The 13,911-nt window shown below is 39.8% G+C and overlaps 1 long non-coding RNA gene across 24 annotated transcripts in view; it reads left to right on the plus strand.

Moving 5' to 3' along the window:
• The window catches only part of LOC309607057, a 197,447-nt gene that overhangs the window by 59,526 nt on the left and 124,010 nt on the right, over positions 1–13,911 (plus strand). For 21 of the 24 annotated variants that reach the window (XR_014232196.1, XR_014232197.1, XR_014232198.1 and 18 more), the window contains 2 exons: positions 1,202–1,478; positions 2,249–2,377. This is a non-coding gene — a long non-coding RNA (uncharacterized lncRNA). Of the gene's footprint in view, positions 1–1,201; positions 1,479–2,172; positions 2,378–13,911 lie in introns of all 24 variants that reach the window. The other 3 variants (XR_014232207.1, XR_014232217.1, XR_014232216.1) reach the window with 2 other exon arrangements.

Below are 13,911 nucleotides of genomic sequence, written 5' to 3' on the forward strand. Positions count from 1 at the left end.
GAGGACCTCTCGATAGTAGTATTTTATGATCCCATCTTTCTAGAATTGGTTTTATAGTCACTGTTATTTGAAGCATCGCTGTCTTTGGTTTTACTTATATTAATTTCTGTCACAGGCTGGCTGCTTGCTTCTTCTCTCCAGCAAGAGATCTCTTGGCAGCAACAGCAGCTCTCGGATCATCATGAACTTTCTGATCATGAAGAGTAGTCTAGGTTTTATTAGACTGATCATTCTCTCTCCCTCTCTCCTTTCTGTAATTTGCCTTCCCGTTCTTGAATTTTTTGCTTAGAAGTTTTTTGCTTCCTCTGTAGCTAAGAGCTTCTGCTCTCCTCCTGTTCATTCATGCTTTTTTTTTTTGGCAGCTTGTGGGATCTTAGTTCCCTGACCAGGGATTGAACCAGGCTCACGGCAGTGAAAGTGCCGAGTCCTAACCACTGGACTGCCAGGGAATTCCCCCATTCATTCTTTCTCAAGCCAGCTTCTCCTGCCAAGCTCCTTTCTCTGCTGATGCAGTACTTAAAGGTGTCTGCTCTATGCTGCAAGGTTCTGCATTTCTGCTCCACCATCTCTGTGGCAGAATATAGCTCTTGTCAGGCTTACACCTCATCACTCAGTTTGATTAGAAATGGTCTCTTTTTCAAGTACAGGACTCTTTTTAAAAAACTGAGTGTAATTTACATGCAAAAAATACTCTGATGTTAAGTGTCCAGTTTGATGAATTTTGACAATGTATGCACCTGTGTAGCCACCACTCAAAACAACGTAGAGAACATTCTGTCTTGTGGCTTTTCCCAGTCAATTCCCACCTCTGCTCCCCAGGGGCAACCACTGTTCTGATTTCTGTCACCACAGATTAATCTTGCCTGTTCTTGGACTTCACATAATCAAAACCATATAGGAAGTGCTCTTTTGTGTCTGATTTTTTTTTTCACTCAGCATAGCATAATGTTTTTGAGATGTATCCTTGGTGCCCGTATAAGATAGTTCCTTTTTTATCACTGAGTGGTATCCTAGTGTGTGGATAGAGCAGATTGGTTATCCATTCTCCTGTTGACGAACATTTGAGTTTTTTCCAGCTCAAGTACAGTATTTTTTAACCAGAATTTTGTTCATGGCCTTTTCCAGCTTTAAGGCATTGTCATCCTGTCATCGTTAGCTGCATAATGCAATTATCCAAAATTTGAATTTCTTTCTTTTTCAGAAGTCAGAGCTTCTGGTTGTCAATCCTGGCTGCTCACTAGAATCACCTGGGGAGTTGTAAATCACAACAATCAGGCCACACCTGAGACCCATTAAGTGAGGCTCTCTGGAAGTGGGTGGGGCCTAGAGTCCGAGGTTTTAAAGCCCCCCTGTGATTTCACCGTGTGGCCAGTAGGGGGCGCTCTTGCACGAAGTCGTCTGGAGTCGGCGAAAGGCTTGGAATATTGTTCTCATCTGAAGCTTCCCATGATAACTGCTCCATGCTCTTCTTAAATCCGGTATTTTTCTTCTCTAGAATTTGAAGGCATTCAGACTTCATCTTCTTTCTAATCGGTTTTGTTTCTTTAAGGGCTTTTCTTTTCCTTCCTAAAGTTATACCAAATTCCTTGTTACAAGCTTCCCATATCTCCTTTACATTCTCTTTTCCCTCAGCTCCCCCTCCCCCGCCCCTCCACCCCACCCCCTCCAACCCACACCCCAACCCACAGACAAGCAGATTTTACCCCCTGCATTTGGTCCAGATCCTCAAGCCTTCTAGAAGAGTGCATTGTAAAGCCCAGGCACCTCTTCAGGTGAATTCTCCTTTTGACATTATTTTCTTCAAAAGAGATCATAGCTGTTTTGCTCTTATGGTCATAAATTGACGTTTTGAAATAACTTATTTTATTACTAAGAAAAAGATTTCTGTGGAGCCCGTTGTTCAGTCCTCTAATATCTTCTACTCCTGATGGAAAAGAAAGTTCCCTGGAAGAAAATGGCAAATGCACCAATTCCCAATAAAGTGTAATAATTATAGGCTCCCAGGTGCCTGGTGAAAACCACGGGTTCTAGATCAAAAACAATTGCCCTCTCCTTGGCTGTCAGGCCGGGACAATTTGCAAATTCTGAATCACCAATATCCTTCAGCTTGTAGGCAATCAGACTGCTGGCCTCTTCTGATAGGTGGAACCTCTTCTGGCTCCTTCATTTCAGGTCTCATTCTGCTTTCTCTGGCAGCATCTTGTCACTTCTCTGCTGGGCTCATGTCCTTATTCACCATTGTCTTCAGTTCCAGTGTCTTCTGGGCTTTGTTGCTTGCCCCTGAATGGATCTTTGGAGCAGCCAGCGGGACACCTTTCTCCACCACACGTGTGTCAGTGTCTGTCTGTACCTGACCCAGAGGGCAGCGCCTCCAAGCGTGAGTGGCCTCCTGGCTGGGGATCTGGAGCAGTGAGTTTACAGGGTCAAGTAACAAGGGCAGGAGGAGGACTGGGGAGATTCCAGTGCTGGACTAGGGCGGGCAGTGGGCATGTCAGCCCCAGGTGCCGGCACTAAGGGAGTGCATGGTCTGTGGAGATTTGTTGTTGTAATTCTACCTTGTGTTGATTTAGGTGGTCTAGCTTGAATATATAATAGGGACTGTTTTCCCTGTTTAAATGACTGCCCACTTTTACTTTTCTACCTGTGACTTCTTTCTTAGATCATAGCAAGTTTGCAAAATGTAAAATTGATGAGACAGATGTAGAGAATTTTAAAAACAATGATAAAACCTAATAGCTTGTCTGCTTTTTATTGTAAAATCTTGCACTGGCAATCCTAAACAATATTAGTGGTAAAATGTACCCCTCCCCAAATCTTTTGTTACAATTGCTTTGGTCATTGTTGAATTTCAGTAAAAAACCATGTGCTTCAAATTAGCACATTTTTATTATTTATGCTTTATAGTCTACATGGAAGCTAATTTGGAGAACTCTCAATTGATATAGTAGGAAACCTCCCCCTGACCCAACACACACCCATATAAACTCAGTTACATGGATTCATTAGGAAAGTAGGAACCTAGAGGTTTGAAATCCTTCAAGCTCACTTCAGGTGTATTGTGTGTCTCCAGCCCCAGCTGTACTGTGTATTCCTGCATTTAATTAGTGAATATGAAATAAACAATGATGGCATAGTGGTTGTAAAAATTATAAAACAGAACTGGTATAATTTTAATTCTGTCAGTCTTTATGTGATCAATTAAAGTTCTTATTTTGTGTTTAAAATTTTAAATGGCAAAATTGAGTGTAAACTGCAAGGTGTGTGCGTGTGTGTGTGCGCGCGCGTATATGTATATATTCTTTGGTCAACACAAATTTTCGTACATGAAATACTTTGCTTGATTGAATATTTTTAAATTTTGAAGTTATTCTTTTTAATAGCTATTTTAAAACTGAAGAATGAGTCAAGAAAATGATTACTGATTAGAACATGATTATTACTGAAAATAATTTTGTTTATGGAGAAGGGGGTGTTAAAATGATCCACCTGGGGTATGAAATGGGGCAGTGAACACAGAGGCAGGAGTCCTCCGCCGGGTCATCACAGGAGACCTGCTACACCACATCCTCTGTTCTGACTTTCCCTCTTGGGTGGCTGAATTTCACCTTTGAGTCCTTTCCTCAGGAAGGCTTCTGAGAACAATAGTCCTTGAGCATGTACAAAACTGTTTGCACTGATTATAAATGTCTTGGGTAATGTTTGCTTTTTCCTGCATTTTGAGGCCTCGCTGGCTCCACTGTCATCCAACACTGACTATAGGTGTAGGGTCGTGTGAGCCCTGCCATATTTCTGACGTGATGTGATCTGTTTGCCTGTTGGTTCAAAGGATTTTTTTTTTTTGGTTCAAAGGATTCTTATCTTTGAAGTCCAGCAAATTTGCCAGCATTGGAAGTGTTCACCATTTATATCCCCTTTTAATGGGACCTGGCCTTTCTACTTGTCTCATGTGTTTTCTCATTGCCAGAAGCCATGTCAGGATTCCGTTTTTTTTTTGTTTTTTTTTTTTAATTTATTTTTATTTATTTGGTTGCACTGGGTCTTAGTTGCGGCTCGAGGGCTCCTCAGTTGAGGCTTGCTGGCTCCTTAGTTGTGGCATTCGAACTCTTAGTTTCAGCATGCGTGTGGGATCTAGTTCCCTGACCAGGAATTGAACCCGGGCCCCCTGCATTGGGAGTGCGGAGTCTTAACCACTGTGCCACTAGGGAAGTCCCAGGATTCTGTTTTTAATTCCGTCTTTGGATTTGCTTCCTTAGGGATGCCAATAATATATATGTGTGTGTGTATGTATATATATATATATATATATATATATATATTATATATATGTATATTCTCTCTTGCCCATTTGCCATGTATATTATTTCCTTTTAAGCCTGTTTAAGTATTTTCATTTCATCTTGCTCACTCTTCAAAGACCGGTCCTTTAAACCCCCTTCTGTGTGTCTCAGCCTCTCTTTTCCCTGTGATACTTTCCAATTTCATCTTCTCTTCTGTGTTGCTTTAATTTTCTTACTTTCACTTATTTCCTGCGTTTTGCCAGTTCACATTTTGCTCTTTTTTTATGCAGTGCTCATACATCGTTTTACTCTCATCCTGGGGCTCTTGTTTCATGGAAGAGTTGGTTTTTTAAAAATTGAAGATGAAATATCTGATGGGATTTTTTCACCTGCTTTCTGGTAACAATTTTCTAAGTGTTTTTCAGTGTTCATGTTTGTCCTGCTTTTTTCCTCCCTTTTTCATCTAGTATCTTTGCACAGGTTCCTTTTTGATTGTTCATCTTTGGCAGAGGTGAGCTTTTCAGGTCGAGCTGGGGCCCTTTCCAGCCAGCAGGAATTTTCCTAATGGTCTGGGGTTATTATCATTTTTAAAAAAATTTTTTATTTTTGGCTGCGTTGGGTCTTTGTTGCTGAGCACGGGCTTTTCTCTGGTTGTGGCGAGTGGGGGCTACTCTTCGTTGCAGTGTGCAGTCTTCTCATTGCGGTGGCTTCTCTTGTTGTGGAGCACGGGCTCTAGGCGTGCGGGCTTCAGTATTTGTGGCACACAGGCTCAGTAGTTGTGGCGCATGGGCTTAGTTGCTCTGCGGCATGTGGGATCTTCCCGGACCAGGGCTCAAACCCATGTTCCCTGCATTGGCAGGTGGATTCTTAACCACTGCGCCACCAGGGAAATCCTGGCCTGGGGTTATTATAGCCTTTACTTTTCCCCAAGTGGTAGAAGCAGGCGGCCATGGGGATATGCACAATGCAAAGCCATGGGTATTGGCAAAAACAACAAAGTAAGGATCTCCAAAATTTCTCTCCTCTATAAAAGCAATGAGAAAACTGGCCAAAATGGTCAGAGTTAACTTTTCCAAACTCTGGAAATTAACCAAAGGCTTGCAGCAATTCAGGAAGCATTTATGCAAGAAAAATGGCTGAATCCCAGTAAGAATAGTGAGCTTTTTAGTGTTGTGGGTTTTTTTTTTTTTTTTTAATTGTGGTGAAATACACGTAACATCAAATTTACTGCCATAACCATTTTTAACTGTACGGTTCAGTGGTATTAAATACATACACATTGTTGTGCAACCATTGTCACAATTCATCACCATATTTCTTTTCATCTTGTAAAACTGAAGCTCTATACTTTTTAAACAATAACTCCCCATTCTTCACTCTTCCCACCCTAGGACCACCATTGCAATTTCTGTCTTTATGAATTTGACTACTCGGAGTACCTCATACAAGTGGAATCGTACAGTATTTGTGTTTCGTGACTGGCTTATTTCACTTAGCAAAATGTCCTCAATGTTCATCCATGTTGTAGCATTTTGTAGAATTTACTTTCTTTTTAAGGCTGAATAATATTCCATTGTATGTGTATACGACATTTTGCTTATCCATTCATCAGCTGTGGACACTTTGTTGCTTCCATGTTTTAGCTATTGTGAATAATACTGCTGTGAAATAGGTGTACGAATATCTCTTTGAGCCCCTGCCTTAAATTCTTTGGGGTATATACCTAGGAGTGGAATTGTTGGATCATATAGTAATTCTATTTCTAATTTTTTGAGGAACTGCTGTACTGTTTTCCACAGTGGCTGAACCATCTTACATTCCCACCAAAAAGGCACAAATTTTCCAGTTTATCCACCTCATCACCAACATTTGTTGTTTTTAGTTTTTTTTTCTTTTAATTAATTAATTTATTTATTTATGGCTGTGTTGGGTCCTCGTTTCTGTGCGAGGGCTTTCTCTAGTTGCGGCAAATGGGGGCCACTCTTCATCGCGGTGTGTGGGCCTCTCACTATCGCGGCCTCTCTTGTTGCGGAGCACAGGCTCCAGACGCGCAGGCTCAGCAGTTGTGGCTCACGGGCCCAGCTGCTCCGCGGCATGTGGGATCTTCCCAGACCAGGGCTCGAACCTGGGTCCCCTGCATTGGCAGGCAGATTCTTAACCACTGCGCCACCAGGGAAGCCCGTTTTTAGTTTTTTTGATCGTAGCCATCCTAATGGGTATAAGGTAGTATCTCATTGTGGTTTTGATTTGCATTTCCTTAAGGACTGAGTGACGTTGAGCATTTTTCCTGTGCTTATTGGCCATTTGTTTATCTTCTTTGGAGGAGTATCCAAGTCCTTTGCCCGTTCTTGAATTAGGTTGTTTTTTGGTTGAGTTTTAGATGTTCTATGCATATTCTGCATATTAATCCCTTAGATACATAATTTGCAAATATTTTCTCCCATTCTGTGTGTTGCCTTTTAACTCTGTGGATAGTGTCTCTTGGTGCACAAAATTAAAAAAATTTTTATGAAGTCTAATTTGTCTTTCTTTTGTTACCCGTGCCTTTGGTGTCATATCCAAGAAATCATTGCCAAATCCAATGTTGTGAAGTTTTGTCCAATTTTTTTCTAAGAGTTTTATTGTTTCAGGTCTTATATTTAGGTCTTTGATCCATTTTGAGTTAATTTTTGTCTGTGGTATGAGGAAAGGGCCCAACTTCATTCTTTGCATGTGGACACCCAGTTTCTCCAGCACCATTTGTTGACAAGACTGTCCTTTTCTCATTGAATGGTCTTGGCACCTTTGCCAAAAATCATTTGACCATGTAAGTGAGGGTTTATTTCTGGGCTATTTATATTTTATTCCATTTGTCTATATGTCTGTCTTTATGTTAAAACTACACTGTTTTGATTACAGTAGCTTTGTAGTAAGTTTTGAAATCAGGAAGTGTGAGCTATCCAGTTTGTCCTTTCCAGATTGTTTTGGCTATTCGGGGCCCCTTGAGTTTCCATATAAATTTTAGAATGGGTTTTTCTATTTCTGCAAAAAACATCATTGGGATTTTGATAGAGATTGCTTTGAATCTGTAGGTTGTTTTGGGTAGTATTGACATTTTAATAATATTAAGTCTTCCAATCCATGAATATGCAATATGTTACCATTTATTTCTGTTGTCTTTTATTTCTTTCAGCAATGTTTTATACTTTTCATTGTATAAGTCTTTACCACCTTGTTTAAGTTAATTGCTGAGTATTTTATTCTTTTTGATGCTATTGTAAATGGAATTGTTTTTGTAACTCATTTTCAGATAGTTAATTGTGTATAGAAATGCATCTGATTTTTGTGTGTTGACTTTGTATCCTTCTACTTTGCTAAATTCATTTATTAGCTCCAGTAGCTTTTTTGTGGAGGCTTTTGGATTTTCTACACATGAGATCATATCATCTGCAAACAGAAATAATTTTACTTCTTCCTTTCCAATTTGGATGCCTTTTATTTCTTTCTCTTGCCTAATTGCTCTGGCTAGAACTTCCAGTATTATTTGAGTAGAAGTGGTGAAATTGGGTATCCTTGCCTTGTTCCTGATCTTAGAAGAAAAGCTTTTAGTCTTTCACCATTGAGTATGATGTTTGCTTTGAGTTTTCATACATATCTTTTATTATGTTGAGATAGTTTCCTTCTATTCCTATTTGGTTGAGTGTTTTTATCATGAAAGGATGCTGAATTTGTCAAATGCCTTTCTGCATCAATTGAGATGATCATGTGTTTTTTTTTCCCCTTTATTTTGTTGATTTGGCATATTACTGTATATTGAATAATTTTTGTATGTTGAACCATCCTTGCGTTACATGAATACATTCCATTGGTCATGGAGTATAATCCTTTTAATATGCTGTTGATTTCTGTTTGCTAGTATTTTGTTGAGGATTTTGTATTGGTGTTCGTAAGGGATATTGATCTGCAGTTTCCTTGTAGTGTTTTTGTTTGGCTTTGGTATTAGGGTTATGCTGGCCTCAGAAAATGAGTTAGGAAGTGTTCCCTCCTCTTCAGTTTTTGGGAATAATTTGAGAAGGATTGGTATTAGTTCTTATTTAAATGTTTGGTAGAATTTACCAGTGAAGCTGTCAGATCTAGGATTTTTTTTTTTTTTTTTTGGCCACGCTGTGCGGCTTGTGGGATCTTAGTTCCCTGACCAGGGATCAAACCCTGGGCCCCCTGCAGTGGAAGCGTGGAGTCCTAACCACTGGACAGCCAGGGAATTCCCTAGGACTTTTCTTTGTTGGGAGATTTTTAAAAGATTGAGATAGGGCTTCCATGGTGGCACAGTTGTTAAGAATCCACCTGCAAATGCAGGGGACATGGGTTTGATCCCTGGCCCAGGAAGATCCCACATGCCATGGAGCAACTAAGCCTGTGCGCCACAACTACTGAGCCTATGCTCTAGAGCCCATGCTCTGCAACAAGAGAAGCCATGACAGTGAGAAGCCCGTGCACTGCAACAAAGAGTAGCCCCAGCTTGCCCCAACTAGAGAAAGCCCAGGCGCAGCAATGAAGACCCAATGCAGCCAAAAAAACAAACAAAAAAAAGATTCCAGCTATAAGTGTGATCATACAGTATTTGTCTTTCTCTGTCTGAATTTTATTTTACTTAGCATAATGCCTTCAAGGTCCATCCACATTGTCACAAATGGCAGGCTTTCCTTCTTTCTTGTGGCTGAATAATATTCCATTATATATATACCACTACTTCTTTATCCATTCATCCATCAATGGACATTTAGATTGTTTCCATGTCTTGGCTATTGTAAATAATGCTGCAGTGAACATGGGGATGCAGATATCTTTATGAGACAGTGATTTTGTCTCCTTTGGATAAATACTCAGAATGGAACTACTGGATCACATGGTCTATTTTTCAGTTTTTGAGGAAGAGTGTGGTTTTCCATAGTGGCTGTTGCAATTCACAGTCCCACTAACAGTGCACAAGGGTTCCTTTTTCTCCACATCCTCCCAAGACTTGTTATCTCTTGTCCTTTTGATAGTAGCCATTCTAACAGATATGAAGTGATATCTCATTGTGGTTTTAATTTGCATTTTTCTGATGATTAGTGATGTTGAGCACATTTTCAGTATCTGTTGGCCATTTGTATGTCTTCTTTGGAAAAATATCTATTCATTTCTTCTGCCCATTTTTTAATTGGATTATTTTTTCTTTTGAAGTGCATGAGTTCTTTATATATTTTCAATATTAACCCTTTATCAAATATGTACTTTGCAAATATTTTCTCCCATTTGGTAGGTTGCCTTTTCACTTTGTTGATGGTTTTCTTTGCTGTATAGAAGCTTTTTAGTTTAATGGAGTCCCGCTCATTTGTTTTTTTCTTCTATTGCCTTTGCTTTTGGTGTAAAATCCAAGAAATCATTGCCAAGACCAATGTCAAGGAGGTTTTCCTCTATTTTTTCTTGTAGGAGTTTTATGCTTTTAGGTCTTACATTCAACTCTTTACCATTTTGAGTTGATTTTTATGTATGGTGTAAGATAGTGGTCCAGTTTCATCCTTTTGAATGTCACTCTCCAGTTTTCCCAATATGGCAGTCCATTTCCCACCATTTGTTGAAGAGACTGTCCTTTCCCCATTGTATATTCTGGCATATTGTCATAAATTAATTGACCATATTTGTGTGGGTTTATATCTGCGCTCTCTATTCTGTTCCACTGATCTATGTGTCTGTTTTTATGCCAATACCATTACTGTTTTGACACTGTAGCTTTGTAATATAGTTTGACATCAGGAAGCATGATGCCTCCAGCTTGTTCTTCTTGATCAAGATTGCCTTGGCTGGACTTCCCTGGTGGCACAGTGGTTAAGAATCTGCCTGCCCATGCAGGGGACATGGATTCAAGCCCTGGTCTGGGAAGATCCCACATGCTGTGGAGCAACTAAGCCCGTGCGCCATAACTACTGAGCCTGCGCTCTAGAGCCTGCGAGCTACAACTACTGAGCCTGCACACCAAGAGTCCGTGCTCTGCAACAAGAGAAGCCACCGCAATGAGAAGCCTGTGCACCACGATGAAGAGTAACTCCCGCTCGCTGCAACTAAAGCCTGTGTGCAGCAATGAAGACCCAACGCAAAAAAACCAGAAAAAATAAAAAAGGATTGCCTTGGCTATTCAAGGACTTATGTAGTTTCATACAAATTTTAAAATTGTTCTGTTTATGTGAAAGATGCCATTGGAATTTCAATAGAGATTGCGTTGAATCTGTCGGTTTCTTTGGGTAGTATGGACATTTACAAATATTCTTCCATTCCATGAGCATGGAATAGCTTTCCATTTATTTGTGTCTTCAGTTTATTTTATCAGTGTCTATAGTTCTCAGTGTACAGGTCTTTCAATTCCTTGGTTAAACTTATTCAAGGGTATTTTACTCTTTTTGATGCAACTGTAAGTGGTATTGCTTAAATTTCTCTTTCTGATAGTTCATTGTTAGTATATAAAAATGCAACATATCAGACTTCCCTCATGGCGCAATGGTTAAGAATCCGCCTGCCAAAGCAGGGGACAGGGGTTCAAGCCCTGGTCTGGGAAGATCCCACATGCTGCAGAGCAACTAAGCCCATGCACCACAACTACTGAGCCTGCGCTCTAGAGCCCACAGGCCACAAGTACTGAAGCCCACACACCTAGAGCCTGTGCTCTGCAACAAGAGAAGCCACTGCAATGAGAAGCCCATGCATGGCAACGAAGAGTAGCCCCTGCTCGCTGTAACTAGAGAAAGCCTGAACGCAACAACGAAGACCCAACGCAGCCAAAAATAAATAAATACATTTATTAAAAAAAATGCAACATATTTTTGTATGTTGATTTTGTATCCTGCAACTTTACTGAATTCATTTCTTAGCTCTAACAGGGGTTTGTTTTTTTTTTTTTGGTTGAGTCTTTAGGGTTTTCTATATATAAAATCTTGTCATTGGCAAATAGTGACAGTTTTACTTCTTCCTTTCTGATTTGGATGACTTTTATTTTATTTTTTCTTGCCTAATTGCTCTGTCTATGTTTAATAAAAGTGGTGAGAGTGGGTATCCTTGTCTTGCTCCTGATCTTAGAGGAAAAACTTTCAGCTTTTCATCATTGAGTATGATGTTAGCTGTGGGCTTATCATATATGGCCTTTATTATGTTGAAGTTTGTTCCCTCTGCACCCACTTTGTTGAGAGTTTTCATCATAAATGGATGTTGAATTTTGTCAAATGCTTTTCTGCATCTAATTAGATGATCATGTGATTTTTATCCTTCATCTTGCTAATTTGGTATATCACATTGATTCGGGGATGTTGAACCATCCTTGCATCCATGGAATAAACCCTGCTTCATCGTGGTGTATGATCCTTTTAATGTATTGTTGAATTTTGTTTACTAATATTTTGTTGAGGATTTTTACATCTATGTTCATCAGTGATATTGGCCTGTAATTTTCTGTGGTGTCCTTCTTGTTTTGGTATAAGTGTAATGCTGACCTTGTAAGATGAGTTTAGAAGTTTTCCTCCTCTTCTATTTTTTGGAAGAGTTTGAGGATTGGTATTAATTCATCTTTGAATGTTTGGTAGAATTCACCAGTGAAGCTGTCTACTTCTGAACTTTTTTTTGTTGGGAGTTTTTTTTTTTAGTAGTTCAATTATTTATTACTTCATCACTCCCATACCCCACCCTCCTGACCCTTTAGTGGAGCTGTTTCACCACGAACAGAGAAAGAAAGGATTAAAGACATTCAGTTACATACAACCGACTAGCCTCTCAGCCCCTCCAGAAGCATTTGTATTTTTGAGTGGTTGTTTATAATTAAAGACCAGGCCATTTAACAGACATCGAATAGGGAATTCCCTGGTGGTCCAGTGTTAGGACATGGTGCTTTCACTGCTGGGGCCCAGACTCGATCCCCGGTTGGGAAATAAGATCCCGTAAGCTGTGCAGTGCAGCCAAAAAACAAAACAAATGAAAAAACAAACAAAAAACAAACAAAAAAACATTGAATAAAACCACAAGTGCAGGAATTGGGAACCAACAGGACAATGTGGGGTCCTGCGTGGGAATCTGGCTTCAGGGTCAAGTGCCTTCACTGCTCGTGATACACACGGGATGAGGTGTGTGCTCTTGATACACATGGGGTCGGCTACAATACAAGGGATATAAACTCAACAAGCCATTTGGAACTGGAAGATAAAAGGTAACATGGTACCCTGAAGAGGTGCTTTTACCGGAAAAAATCAAAAGCTTGTGAAACAACACGTCTATGAGTTTGTTTGTAAACCACGTAGTTTCTCTCAACCGAAACCAGCAGAAACATCTGTGAGGTTCGCTTTTCGGAGGAGTGGTTTAGTAGCTCTTTTCATTCAACCACAAACCCCTTTATGTAAGACTAGTCCAAAGCAAGTTGCTGTATGTTCTTTACAGGCTAGAATCAACTCTTGTAAATCAACTCATCCGAACTACTATGTCAAGATATTTGTCTAAGTGGGTCTATGTCTGACTTGATCCCAAACTTGACGCATTCTGATGCTGCACCCAGAAAGTAGTAGTGTAAGTGATAATAGTGCCACTTCACAATCCATTTCATGATGAAATATGTACCAGGTTGTATGTTCATTAGGAAGAATGATATTAGCGCTTACTACTATGCTTCCTAGCGAAACAACCAATGCATTAACAGTTGGGAGATTTTTGATTACTGATGCAAACTCACTGCTAGTAGTCAGTCTGCTCAGATTTTCTGTTTCTTCATGATTCAATCTTGTATGTTGTATGTTTCTAGGAATTTATCCATTTCTTCTAGGTTGTCAAATTTGTTGCCATATAATTGTTCATAGTAGTCTCTTATGATTCTTTGTGTTTCTGTGGTATCAGTTGTAATGTCTCCTCTGTTATTTTGGTTTTATTTGAGACCTCTTTTTTTCTTGGTGGGTCCAGCTAAAGGTTTGTCAATTTTGTTTCTTTTCAAAGAACCCACTCTTCATTTCATTGATATTTCTAATGTCTTTTTAGTTGCTATTTCCACTCTGATCTTTATTTCCTTCCTCTACCATCTTTGGGTTTCATTTGTTCTTTTTTATCTCCATGAGGTGTAAAGTTTGGTTGTTTGAGATTTTTCTTGTTTCTTGATGTAGGTATTTATCACTTATGAACTTCCCTCTTAGAATTGCTTTTGCTGCAGCTCATAAGTTTGGGTATGTTGTATTTCTATTTTCATTTGTCTCAAGGTATTTTTTTAAAAATAAATTTATTTATTTATTTTTGGCTGCACAAGGTCTTCATTGCTGCGTGAGGTCTTTCTCTAGTTGCGGCGAGCAGGGGCTACTCTTCGTTGCGGTGCGTGGGCTTCTCTTGTTGTGGAGCATGGGCTCTAGGCATGTGGGCTTCAGTAGTTGTGGCACATGGGCTCAGTAGTTGTAGCACTAGGGCTTAGTAGTTGTAGCACTAGGGCTTAGTTGCTCCGCAACATGTGGGATCTTCCTGGACCAGGGCTAGAACCCATGTCCCCTGCATTGGCAGGTGGATTCTTAACCACTGTGCCACCAGGGAAGTCCCTGTCTCAAGGAATTTTTGATTTCTCTTTTGATTTCTTCTTTGACCCATTGGTTGTTCAGTAGCATATTGT

Source organism: Balaenoptera borealis (assembly GCF_965194805.1).
Source record: "Balaenoptera borealis genome assembly, chromosome: 12".
In the NCBI taxonomy this organism is placed as follows: Eukaryota; Metazoa; Chordata; class Mammalia; order Artiodactyla; family Balaenopteridae; genus Balaenoptera; species Balaenoptera borealis.